The 12,729-nt window shown below is 41.6% G+C and overlaps 1 pseudogene; it reads left to right on the top strand.

The window, feature by feature from the left end:
- The first annotated feature begins 1,137 nt into the window (after window positions 1-1,137).
- Hsp90ab1-ps5 (heat shock protein 90 alpha family class B member 1, pseudogene 5) lies at window positions 1,138-6,223 on the top strand (annotated as a pseudogene).
- The last annotated feature ends 6,506 nt before the right edge of the window (window positions 6,224-12,729 follow it).

Genomic DNA, 12,729 nt, shown 5'->3' with positions numbered 1-12,729 from the left:
TTCTGGACAAGTTGGTCTCATCACCCCAAATTATTTGTGTAAAGGCACACCACTTATGCTCCAAACTCTAAATAAAGGGGTTATCTTTTTGCCTTTAGATGTATCTGTTGGGATGTTTCAGGGAACCTGTCCTGGTAGTGGAATTGTTGATTCTTGTAGTGATATCTGAAATAGTAGTCATGTGATCAACTTTTCATAAACACTTGGGATGTGGGGGAAGCATAAATGTTCACCAGCTCCTTCTAAAGGAAAACACATTAAATGTAACTCTAGAGGCAAATCAAATAAAGGTAAACTCCTTGTTTTTTTTTTTTTCCTTACAAAGCTCTAAATACTGCGTAACAGAGCAAAATAGAATGTTATTTTCAAGTAAGGGTTACCTAAGGGGGGAAAAAAAGTAACTTCTTTGCAATTAGTATGTGTCAGAAACCACCTAGGAAAGGCTATAGCAAACAAATGAGTTTCCAGAAATGGTCCACCATTTTGCATGGCTTCAGTGGGTGGGCTCTGGGATGCAAGGTCCTCAGAGACTTCATCCCAGGATTGTTTCTCAACACTGCTATACCTTTCCTGCCTTCACTACGTAGGCTCATGATTCCTGGGCATCAGCCCACCCTATGGGGCAAATATCCTGCAGATCAACATGAAAATCCACTTTCTTGTAGTAATTTTGTGTAGATGAATTGATAATTTCATTATTCCTGATAATTTTCTAGACCTAAGTTGATACAAGTAATTTTAACCCCCCTGTAGAATAAAAGGTGCAAATAGAGCTCTATAAAGGGCTAATTGCATTAGGAAAATAAAACACGCTTGTAACAAATTTACAATCTAGGAAAACATTCCTAGGTTAGGAATGAGGCCACTATCTGGTAACTAAAGAGCACAAACTGGGAATAGGTGCAAGGACAGAAAGTACATGATAGAGTATCTATATGAGACTTCAAAATAATAAAACACAAAGCAGACAATTTATCTCTTGACAAAACTATGCTAACTTATGACGTAAAAATGATTGCTTTAAACTTATAATGAATTTATGGTGCTAGAAAAAGATGTTTAGTCAGATACTAGTCTTAATGGAAAGTCATGTAAACAATTGTGCTGTAACTCCTTAAACCTTTATTGATCTATGACATGAACTACTGCCTTAAACTTACTATGAACTTACGGAATGTGAAAATGCTTAAGAAACCGTATGATCAATTTCTGCTTCATCCGGTATGCATGCGTCTCTCTGTGTGCCTGATTTTCTTTTCCTTTCTTTTTCTCTCTGGCTCATGAAGAGTTAAGGAACTCCAAGTCTCTTGCCTGGTCAGCAAGCAGCATGACTCAAAGAGTAATGAGCCCAAGTAACTAAGCTCTGTTTTAATTCCTCTGCTGCTATCAGCAAGAGTTAATTGCCAGAAGCCATTAGTGTTTGGTCCCAGAATAGCAAATGATGGTAAAACTGCCAGAAGTCATCAGATTTTGGCCCTTGCCGATGTCACTCTCACTGCCTTCCCAAGGTACCTGATTGTCTGGGGTGGGACTCTGGCAAACAAGGCTGACCAAAATCTTCCTGACTGACTGATATATTACTTGAAACCTTAGTCAATGCTTTAAATAAAGATAATTTCACAGGAAGAAAACCGAACATCCAAGGTCACAGGAGCCAATGTGTAATTAGTATCTTAAAAGACAAAGAAGGTTACATATTCCATGCTCTCAGACAGAATACATGAATATTATGAAGACAACAACTTTCTATGAAGAAAGGAATAAAGAGAGTATTTGCTTCTACAGCAAAAGAAAGCAAAATGCTTCTGACATTGCCTTTAAGCAACAAACATAAAAGTGCCCTTGGGAGGGAATAGGGAGGCAAAGTTTAGAACAGAGGCAGAAGGAACATCCATTCAGAGCCTGCCCCATATGTGGCCCATACATATATAGGACCAAACTAGATAAGATGGATGAAGCAAAGAAGTACAGGCTGACAGGAACCGGATGTAGATCTCTCCTGAGAGACACAGCCAGAATATTGCAAATACATAGGCGAATGCCAGCAGCAAACCACTGAACTGAGAACAGGACCCCCGTTGAAGGATTCAGAGAAAGAACTGGAAGAGCTTGAAGGGGCTCGAGTCCCCATATGTACAACAATGCCAAGCAACCAGAGCTTCCAGGGACTAAGCCACTACCTAAAGACTATACATGGACTGACCCTGGGCTCTGACCTCGTAGGTAGCAATGAATATCCTAGTAAGAGCACCAGTGGAAGGGGAAGCCCTTGGTCCTGCCAAGACTGAACCCCCAGTGAATGGGATTGTTGGGGAGAGGGCGGTAATGGGGGGAGGATGGGGATGGGAACACCCATATAGAAGGGGAGGTGGAGGGGTTAGAGGGATGTTGGCCTGGAAACCAGTAAAGGGAATAACGATTGAAATGTAAATAAGAAAAAAAAAAAAGAAATGTAAATAAGAAATACCCAATTTAATAAAAATGGAGGAAAAAAATAAAAAAAATAAAAGTGCTCTCAAACCTAGTTTATAACATCTACTTCATTCCAAAAAGGATATTTTGTTATAGTCTGTCAAGTCTGTATTTTACTGAGACAGGAGAGGTTAGCTTTTAATTGTCCTTTCCTTTTATATTTTCGTTCCAAACAGACCTCATCTGTTAGATTACTCAAAGTACTCTTCAAAGGGCTATCTCAACTCCCCTTAAAAAAACCAGTAAGAGGTATAATTCAAAACATATAAACTCGAGTCACTCCCACGCAGCCTACGCTTGCTGTGCGAGTAGGACCTGATCCGGGCCCACTCTGCTCTGTACTACTACTTGGCTTTCCTGTTAAGACGCCTGAGGAAGTGCACCATGGAGAAGAAGAGGTGGGGACCTTTGTCTTTCAGGCAGAAATTGCCCAGCTCATGTCCCTCATCTTCAATACATTTTATTCAAACAAGGAGATTTTCCTCCGGGAGTTGATCTCTAATCTTCTGATGCCCTGGACAAGATTTGGTATGAGAGAGAGCCTGATGGACCCTTCCAAGTTGGACAGTGGGAAAGAGCTGAAAATTGACAACATCCCAGACCCTCAGGAATGCACACTGACTTTGGTGGACACAGGCATTAGCAGGACCAAGGCTGACTTCATAAATAACTTGGGAACCATTACTAAGTCTGGTACAAAAGCATTCATGGAGGCTCTCCAGGCTGGTGCAGGCATCTCCATGATTGGGTGGTTTGGTGTCGGCTTCTGCTTGGCCTGTATAGTAGCAGAGAGAGTGGTTGTGATCACAAAGCACAATCATGATGAGCAGTGTGCCTCTTCTGCTGGTGAGCCCTCCAGCATTTTGCAGACCATGGTGAGCCCATCGGCTGGGGTTCCAAAGTGATCCTGCACCTCAAAGAACACCACACAGAGTATTTAGAGGAGAGGAGGGTCAAGGTCATGGTAAAGAAACACTCATAGTTCATAGGCTATCCCATCATCCTCTAGCTGGAGACGGAATGAGAGAAGGAGATCAGTGATAATGAGACAGAGGAAGAGAAAGGTGAGAAAGAGGAGAATGAGCAGAAGCCTAAGATTGAGGATGTGGGATCTAACGAGAAGGATGATTGTTGCAAATATAAGAAAAAGAAATCGGGGCTGAAGAGATGGTTCAACAGTTAAGAGCATGACTGCTCTTCCAGAGGTTATGAGTTCAATTCCCAGCAACCACATGGTGGCTCACAACCATCTGTAATGTGATCTGATGCCCAATTCTGGGGTGTCTGAAGACAGCTACAAGTGTACTCATATAAATAAAATAAATAAATCTTTAAAAATGAAAAGAAAAAGAAATCAAAGATCAAGGAGAAGTACATTGACCAGGAAGAGCTGAATAAGATGAAGCCTATCTGGACCAGAAATCTGGATGTCACCACTCAAGAGGAATATGGTGAATTCTATAAGAGTCTCACCAACGATTGGGAAGACCACTTGGCGGTCAAGCACTTCTCTGTAGAAGGTAAGTTGGAATTCAGGGCATTGCTCTTCAATCCACTTTGAGCTCCCTTTGACCTGAAGAAGAAGAAGAAGAAGAAGAAGAAGAAGAAGAAGAAGAAGAAGAAGAAGAAGAAGAAGAAGAAGAAGAAGAAGAAGAAGAAGAAGAAGAAGAAGAGGAGGAGGAGGAGGAGGAGGAGGAGGAGGAGGAGGAGGAGGAGGAGGAGGAGGAGGAGGAGGAGGAGGAGGAGGAGGAGGAGGAGGAGGGGGGGGGGGAGGAGGAGGAGGAGGGGGAGGAGGAGGGGGAGGAGGAGGAGGAGGAGGAGGAGCAGCAGCAGCAGCAGCAGCACCACCACCACCACCACCACCACCACCAACAACAACAACATCAAATTGTATGTCCATCGTGTGTTCATGGACAGCTGTGATGAGCTGATACCTGAGTACCTCAACTTTATCCATGGTGTGGTTGATTCCAAGGACCTGCCTCTGAACATCTCCTGAGAAATATTCTGGCAGAGCAAGATACTAAAAGCATCTGCAAAAACACTGTGAAGAAGTGCCTTGAGCTCTTCTCTGAGTTGACTGAAAACAAAGAGAACTACAAGAAATTTTATGAGGTGTTCTCCAAGAATTTAAAGCTTGGAATCTATGAAAATTCCACTAACCATTGCTGCCTCTCTGAGCTCCTTTGCTACCACACCTTTTGAAAGACCCCCTCCCAGAAAGGGGATTGTACAAGCCCAAGGCCCTCAACTATAGAAGTAAAAAGTAAGTTTTTAGATACACAGACTCAGAACTAAAATAAGCCTGGGAAAGTTCAGATGTGTCCAAGCTTTGTGGGACAAGCTGACCCATCATTTAGACAAAACAGACCATAAAAGAAAACAAAATACAGAAACCAGTCTAAATTATTGATATTGCTTTATGGGCCACCTAACAAGAGATAAGCCCCTAGCCCCTGACATTCCGGACGCCCCAACCTGCACGTATTCTCTTGCTGTGTGACAACCTCATTTGAATAGCCAATTGGGTGTAACCATACATCTGCGCCTCACTTGAATCCACCAACCATGCATCTGCTTCTGTAAGCCTGCTTCTGCTCCCCAATACCCTATAAAAACCCGTCCCTGGTTCTGTTAGGCGCACCAGTCTTCCGGATTGACTGGGACGCCCACAGGTACCTGTGTATCCTGATCAATAAAAATCCTCTTGCAGATTGCAGCCTGTGGACTCGGACTGGTCATTGGGCTTGAGGATCTCCCTCCTGAGGGAAGATTCTCTCTGAGAGTCTTACACTTTCTGTCTGGAAATGAGACGACTTCCTTGTCAGAGTATGCATCTTGCATGAAGGAGACACACAAGTCCATCTACTATATCACTGGTATGTTGGAGCTTGGGTCTGATCAAAGCTGCCTTGCGGGCTTATGAAATTGGGGAGGGGAAGTGGCAGCATGAAGGTTTTTTTTTGTTTGTTTGTTTTTGTTTTGTTTGTTTTGGCCATTGAGTTATATTTAATAATACTGTAGTTAAGAGCAAAGAGCAAGTGGCCAGCTCTGCCTTTGTGGAGCGTGTGTGGAAACTGGGCTTTGAGGTGGTGTATATGACTGGGCCTATTGATGAGTAGTCTGTGCAGCAGCTCAAGGAATTCGATGGAAAGAGCCTGGTCTCAGTGATAAAGGAGGGCCTGGAGCCACCAGAGGATGAGGAAGAGAGGAGAGCAAGGCAAAGTTTGAGAATCTCTGCAAGCTCATGAAGGAGATCTAGGACAAGAAGGTTGAAAATGTGACAATCTCCAATAGGCTTGTGTCTTCACCCTGCTGCATTGTGACCAGCACCTATGGCTGGACAGCCAACACGGAACGGATCATGGAGGCCCAGGCACTGCGAGACAACTCGACAATGGGCTACATGATGGCCAAGAAACACCTAGACATCAACCCTGACCACCTCATTGTGGAGACCTCCAGCAGAAGACTGAGGCAGATCAAAAAGACAAAGCTGTCAAGGACCTAGTGGTGCTGCTAATTGCCACTGCTCTGTTCACCTCTGGCTTCTCACTTGAGGACCCCCAAACCCACTCCAACCGAATCTACTGCATGATTAAACTAGGCCTGGGTATCAATGAAGATGAGGTCACTGAAGAGCCCAGTGCTGCTCTTCCTGATGAGATGCCCCCAATGGAGGGTGATGAGGATGCCTCTTTCATGGAAGAAGTGGATTAAAGGCTCCTGGGAAGCTCATGCCCTCTCTATAGTATCCCAGTGGCTACCCCAACAGCCCTAACTGGCCCTGACCCACCTACAAGAATCTCTTCTATCTTGTCTTTGTGCCTTAAGGCAGGAAAATTCCCAAAGAATAGCAGGGTTGAGTGTTGTGTATTGTGGTTTTTTGTTTGTTTTATTTTGTTCTGAAATTAAAAGTATGTAAAATAAAGATGCAGTTTTATACCAAAAAACCGATATACAAACTCTACATATACACGGTCCTCTTGCTATTTTTCTTGTTTCATGTATGTATTTCCATATCAAAACAAGATAATCACATCTATTTAAAACATTTTCATGTATAATTGTTTTGGAGAATTAATGATCTAAAATTTAGAATTCAACAATCTTATGGTGTATATCCTTTACTCTTTGTTAGTTTCTAACGTTTATCAAAGACACAAATTTATTCCTATATGTATTTGTTCTTTCTTGCAGAATAAAAGTAGAGTCAAGAACTATGTAAGCTTTACGAGACTATGCTGTTTGAATTTAATATAGCATACTGAAAAAGTTCTAAGATTATGGTGTCAGAAGCATACCAAACCCATACAGCATTCATTACTAAAATCAACTCTAATCAAAACATAGTCATACTGACCTCTAGTGGTCAGATATTTATATTTCACCGATGCTGAAATAGCCAGATAAAATACTGTAAGGATATAATGTGAGACATTTTTTTTTTTTAAATCAACAAAATAATAAAGGTAGGAAGCACCTAAAACGTAGAGACAATGAAAGGCCAAAGACTGTTACAAAATATTAAAAACAAACACACACACTGCTTCTCATTTTATTATCATTTATTTAAAGCTTTATTTATCTTGTATGTGTGGTACACGCATGTTTAGGTCAGAGACTGACAGTGAGCGTTTTCACTGATTACTTTAGACCTTACTGTTTGAGACAGGCTCTCAGCGATCCTGAAGCTTGCTATTTTGGTAGGCCAGTGAACCCAAGACCCACTGTCTGGATCATCTCAGCGCCCTCAAGTGCTAGGGCCACAGACAGGTGCAACACCTGACATCCTGTGTGAAATATCAGGCGTGAGTTCAGATCCTCATGCTTGTTCAGCAAGCACTTTACCCAGGAATTGCCCTCATCTCGAAGCTCCTCTAGGGGTTCCCAGAGTACCTACAGAAGACGTAGTTCTGTATGTTCACCAGCCACAAGAATAATGAGCATCAGAAATGACACTAGAGCAAAATAACACCTAGAGATGCAAGGTCTTAGCAAGGTAACAAAAAAAGAATGTGCGTTATCTTAATAATGCATAACATTACATAGCTAGAAATTTTATATATTTGCTTAAAAATATTAGTTTTCGGGCGGAGCAAGAAGTTGAGCTCTGAATGCCAGCTGAAGATGTGGTAGAGAGGTCTCAGGAGAAACATAACGTTGACATTCTGAACTCGATGCCTATGTCAAAGAAGTGCAAGAAAATAGATTCCTGCTGACAAGCGACTCCACCTGAGTAAAAAATAAAAATAGGCTCCCAGACCCGGTGAGAGAGAGACCCAACCACCTGGTCAGGTGGGCACTCCTGAGGCTGCAGAGCGGAAGAGACCACCAACACTGCTCACCCCTGCCCACATCCCTGGCCCAAGAGGAAACTGTATAAGGCCTCTGGGCTCCCGTGGGGGAGGGCCCAGGAGCGGCAGGACCCCTGCCAGAGACACCACCGGACCCTGAAGGAAACAGACCGGATAAACAGTTCTCTGCACCCAAATCCCGTGGGAGGGAGAGCTAAACCTTCAGAGAGGCAGACAAGCCTGGGAAACCAGAAGAGACTGCTCCCTGCACACACATCTCGGACGCCAGAGGAAAAAGCCAAAGACCATCTGGAACCCTGGTGCACTGAAGCTCCCGGAAGGGGCGGCACAGGTCTTCCTGGTTGCTGCCGCTGCAGAGAGCCCCTGGGCAGCACCCCACGAGCGAACCTGAGCCTCGGGACCACAGGTAAGACCAAATTTTCTGCTGCAAGAAAGCTGCCTGGTGAACTCAAGACACAGGCCCACAGGAACAGCTGAAGACCTGTAGAGAGGAAAAACTACATGCCCGAAAGCAGAACACTCTGTCCCCATAACTGACTGAAAGAGAGGAAAACAGGTCTACAGCACTCCTGACACACAGGCTTATAGGACAGTCTAGCCACTGTCAGAAATAGCAGAACAAAGTAACACTAGAGATAATCTGATGGCGAGAGGCAAGCGCAGGAACCCAAGCAACAGAAACCAAGACTACATGCCATCATCGGAGCCCAATTCTCCCACCAAAACAAACATGGAATATCCAAACACACCAGAAAAGCAAGATCTAGTTTCAAAATCATATTTGATCATGATGCTGGAGGACTTCAAGAAAGACATGAACACACTTAGGGAAGCACAGGAAAACATTAATAAACAAGTAAAAGCCTACAGAGAGGAATCGCAAAAATCCCTGAAAGAATTCCAGGAAAACACAATCAAACAGTTGAAGGAATTAAAAATGGAAATAGAAGCAATCAAGAAAGAACACATGGAAACAACCCTGGATATAGAAAACCAAAAGAAGAGACAAGGAGCTGTAGATACAAGCTTCACCAACAGAATACAAGAGATGGAAGAGAGAATCTCAGGAGCAGAAGATTCCATAGAAATCATTGACTCAACTGTCAAAGATAATGTAAAGCGGAAAAAGCTACTGGTCCAAAACATACAGGAAATCCAGGACTCAATGAGAAGATCAAACCTAAGGATAATAGGTATAGAAGAGAGTGAAGACTCCCAGCTCAAAGGACCAGTAAATATCTTCAACAAAATCATAGAAGAAAACTTCCCTAACCTAAAAAAAGAGATACCCATAGACATACAAGAAGCCTACAGAACTCCAAATAGATTGGACCAGAAAAGAAACACCTCCCGTCACATAATTGTCAAAACACCAAACGCACAAAATAAAGAAAGAATATTAAAAGCAGTAAGGGAAAAAGGTCAAGTAACATATAAAGGCAGACCTATCAGAATCACACCAGACTTCTCGCCAGAAACTATGAAGGCCAGAAGATCCTGGACTGATGTCATACAGACCCTAAGAGAACACAAATGCCAGCCCAGGTTACTGTATCCAGCAAAACTCTCAATTAACATTGATGGAGAAACCAAGATATTCCATGACAAAACCAAATTTACACAATATATTTCTACAAATCCAGCACTACAAAGGATAATAAATGGTAAAGCCCAACATAAGGAGGCAAGCTATACCCTAGAAGAAGCAAGAAACTAATCGTCTTGGCAACAAAACAAAGAGAATGAAAGCACACAAACATAACCTCACATCCAAATATGAATATAACGGGAAGCAATAATCACTATTCCTTAATATCTCTCAATATCAATGGCCTCAACTCCCCAATAAAAAGACATAGATTAACAAACTGGATACGCAACGAGGACCCTGCATTCTGCTGCCTACAGGAAACACACCTCAGAGACAAAGACAGACACTACCTCAGAGTGAAAGGCTGGAAAACAACTTTCCAAGCAAATGGTCAGAAGAAGCAAGCTGCAGTAGCCATTCTAATATCAAATAAAATCAATTTCCAACTAAAAGTCATCAAAAAAGATAAGGAAGGACACTTCATATTCATCAAAGGAAAAATCAACCAAGATGAACTCTCAATCCTAAATATCTATGCCCCAAATACAAGGGCACCTACATACGTAAAAGAAACCTTACTAAAGCTCAAAACACACATTGCACCTCACACAATAATAGTGGGAGATTTCAACACCCCACTCTCATCAATGGACAGATCATGGAAACAGAAATTAAACAGTGATGTAGACAGACTAAGAGAAGTCATGAGCCAAATGGATTTAACGGATATTTATAGAACATTCTATCCTAAAGCAAAAGGATATACCTTCTTCTCAGCTCCTCATGGTACTTTCTCCAAAATTGACCATATAATTGGTCAAAAAACGGGCCTCAACAGGTACAGAAAGATAGAAATAATCCCATGCGTGCTATCGGACCACCACGGCCTAAAACTGGTCTTCAATAACAATAAAGGAAGAATGCCCACATATACGTGGAAATTGAACAATGCTCTACTCAATGATAACCTGGTCAAGGAAGAAATAAAGAAAGAAATTAAAAACTTTTTAGAATTTAATGAAAATGAAGATACAACATACTCAAACTTATGGGACACAATGAAAGCTGTGCTAAGAGGAAAACTCATAGTGCTGAGTGCCTGCAGAAAGAAACAGGAAAGAGCATATGTCAGCAGCTTGACAGCACACCTAAAAGCTCTAGAACAAAAAGAAGCAATTACACCCAGGAGGAGTAGAAGGCAGGAAATAATCAAACTCAGAGCTGAAATCAACCAAGTAGAAACAAAAAGGACCATAGAAAGAATCAACAGAACCAAAAGTTGGTTCTTTGAGAAAATCAACAAGATAGATAAACCCTTAGCCAGACTAACGAGAGGACACAGAGAGTGTGTCCAAATTAACAAAATCAGAAATGAAAAGGGAGACATAACTACAGATTCGGAGGAAATTCAAAAAATCATCAGATCTTACTATAAAAACCTATATTCAACAAAATTTGAAAATCTTCAAGAAATGGACAATTTCCTAGACAGATACCAGGTATCGAGGTTAAATCAGGAACAGATAAACCAGTTAAACAACCCCATAATTCCTAAGGAAATAGAAGCAGTCATTAAAGGTCTCCCAACCAAAAAGAGCCCAGGTCCAGACGGGTTTAGTGCAGAATTCTATCAAACCTTCATAGAAGACCTCATACCAATATTATCGAAACTATTCCACAAAATTGAAACAGATGGAGCCCTACCGAATTCCTTCTACGAAGCCACAATTACTCTTATACCTAAACCAACAAAGAAAGAGAACTTCAGACCAATTTCCCTTATGAATATCGACGCAAAAATACTCAATAAAATTCTGGCAAACCGAATTCAAGAGCACATCAAAACAATCATCCACCATGATCAAGTAGGCTTCATCCCAGGCATGCAGGGATGGTTTAATATACGGAAAACCATCAACGTGATCCATCATATAAACAAACTGAAAGAACAGAACCACATGATCATTTCATTAGATGCTGAGAAAGCATTTGACAAAATTCAACACCCCTTCATGATAAAAGTCCTGGAAAGAATAGGAATTCAAGGCCCATACCTAAACATAGTAAAAGCCATATACAGCAAACCAGTTGCTAACATTAAACTAAATGGAGAGAAACTTGAAGCAATCCCACTAAAATCAGGTACTAGACAAGGCTGCCCACTCTCTCCCTACTTATTCAATATAGTTCTTGAAGTTCTAGCCAGAGCAATCAGACAACAAAAGGAGATCAAAGGGATACAGATCGGAAAAGAAGAGGTCAAAATATCACTATTTGCAGATGACATGATAGTATCTTTAAGTGATCCCAAAAGTTCCACCAGAGAACTACTAAAGCTGATAAACAACTTCAGCAAAGTGGCTGGGTATAAAATTAACTCAAATAAATCAGTTGCCTTCCTCTATACAAAAGAGAAACAAGCCGAGAAAGAAATTAGGGAAACGACACCCTTCATAATAGACCCAAATAATATAAAGTACCTCGGTGTGACTTTAACCAAGCAAGTAAAAGATCTGTACAATAAGAACTTCAAGACACTGAGGAAAGAAATTGAAGAAGACCTCAGAAGATGGAAAGATCTCCCATGCTCATGGATTGGCAGGATTAATATAGTAAAAATGGCCATTTTACCAAAAGCAATCTACAGATTCAATGCAATCCCCATCAAAATACCAATCCAATTCTTCAAAGAGTTAGACAGAACAATTTGCAAATTCATCTGGAATAACAAAAAACCCAGGATAGCTAAAGCTATCCTCAACAATAAAAGGACTTCAGGGGGAATCACTATCCCTGAACTCAAGCAGTATTACAGAGCAATAGTGATAAAAACTGCATGGTATTGGTACAGAGACAGACAGATAGACCAATGGAATAGAATTGAAGACCCAGAAATGAACCCACACACCTATGGTCACTTGATTTTTGACAAAGGAGCCAAAACCATCCAATGGAAAAAAGATAGCATTTTCAGCAAATGGTGCTGGTTCAACTGGAGGGCAACATGTAGAAGAATGCAGATCGATCCATGCTTATCACCCTGTACAAAGCTTAAGTCCAAGTGGATCAAGGACCTCCACATCAAACCAGACACACTCAAACTAATAGAAGAAAAACTAGGGAAGCATCTGGAACACATGGGCACTGGAAAAAATTTCCTGAACAAAACACCAATGGCTCATGCTCTAAGATCAAGAATCGACAAATGGGATCTCATAAAACTGCAAAGCTTCTGTAAGGCAAAGGACACTGTGGTTAGGACAAAACGGCAACCAACAGATTGGGAAAAGATCTTTACCAATCCTACAACAGATAGAGGCCTTATATCCAAAATATACAAAGAACTCA

Source organism: Rattus norvegicus, chromosome 14, assembly GCF_036323735.1.
Source record: "Rattus norvegicus strain BN/NHsdMcwi chromosome 14, GRCr8, whole genome shotgun sequence".
Lineage (NCBI taxonomy): Eukaryota > Metazoa > Chordata > Mammalia > Rodentia > Muridae > Rattus > Rattus norvegicus.
Note: the sequence above shows the minus strand (reverse complement) of the source record. Positions and strands in the feature narration are given on the sequence as shown.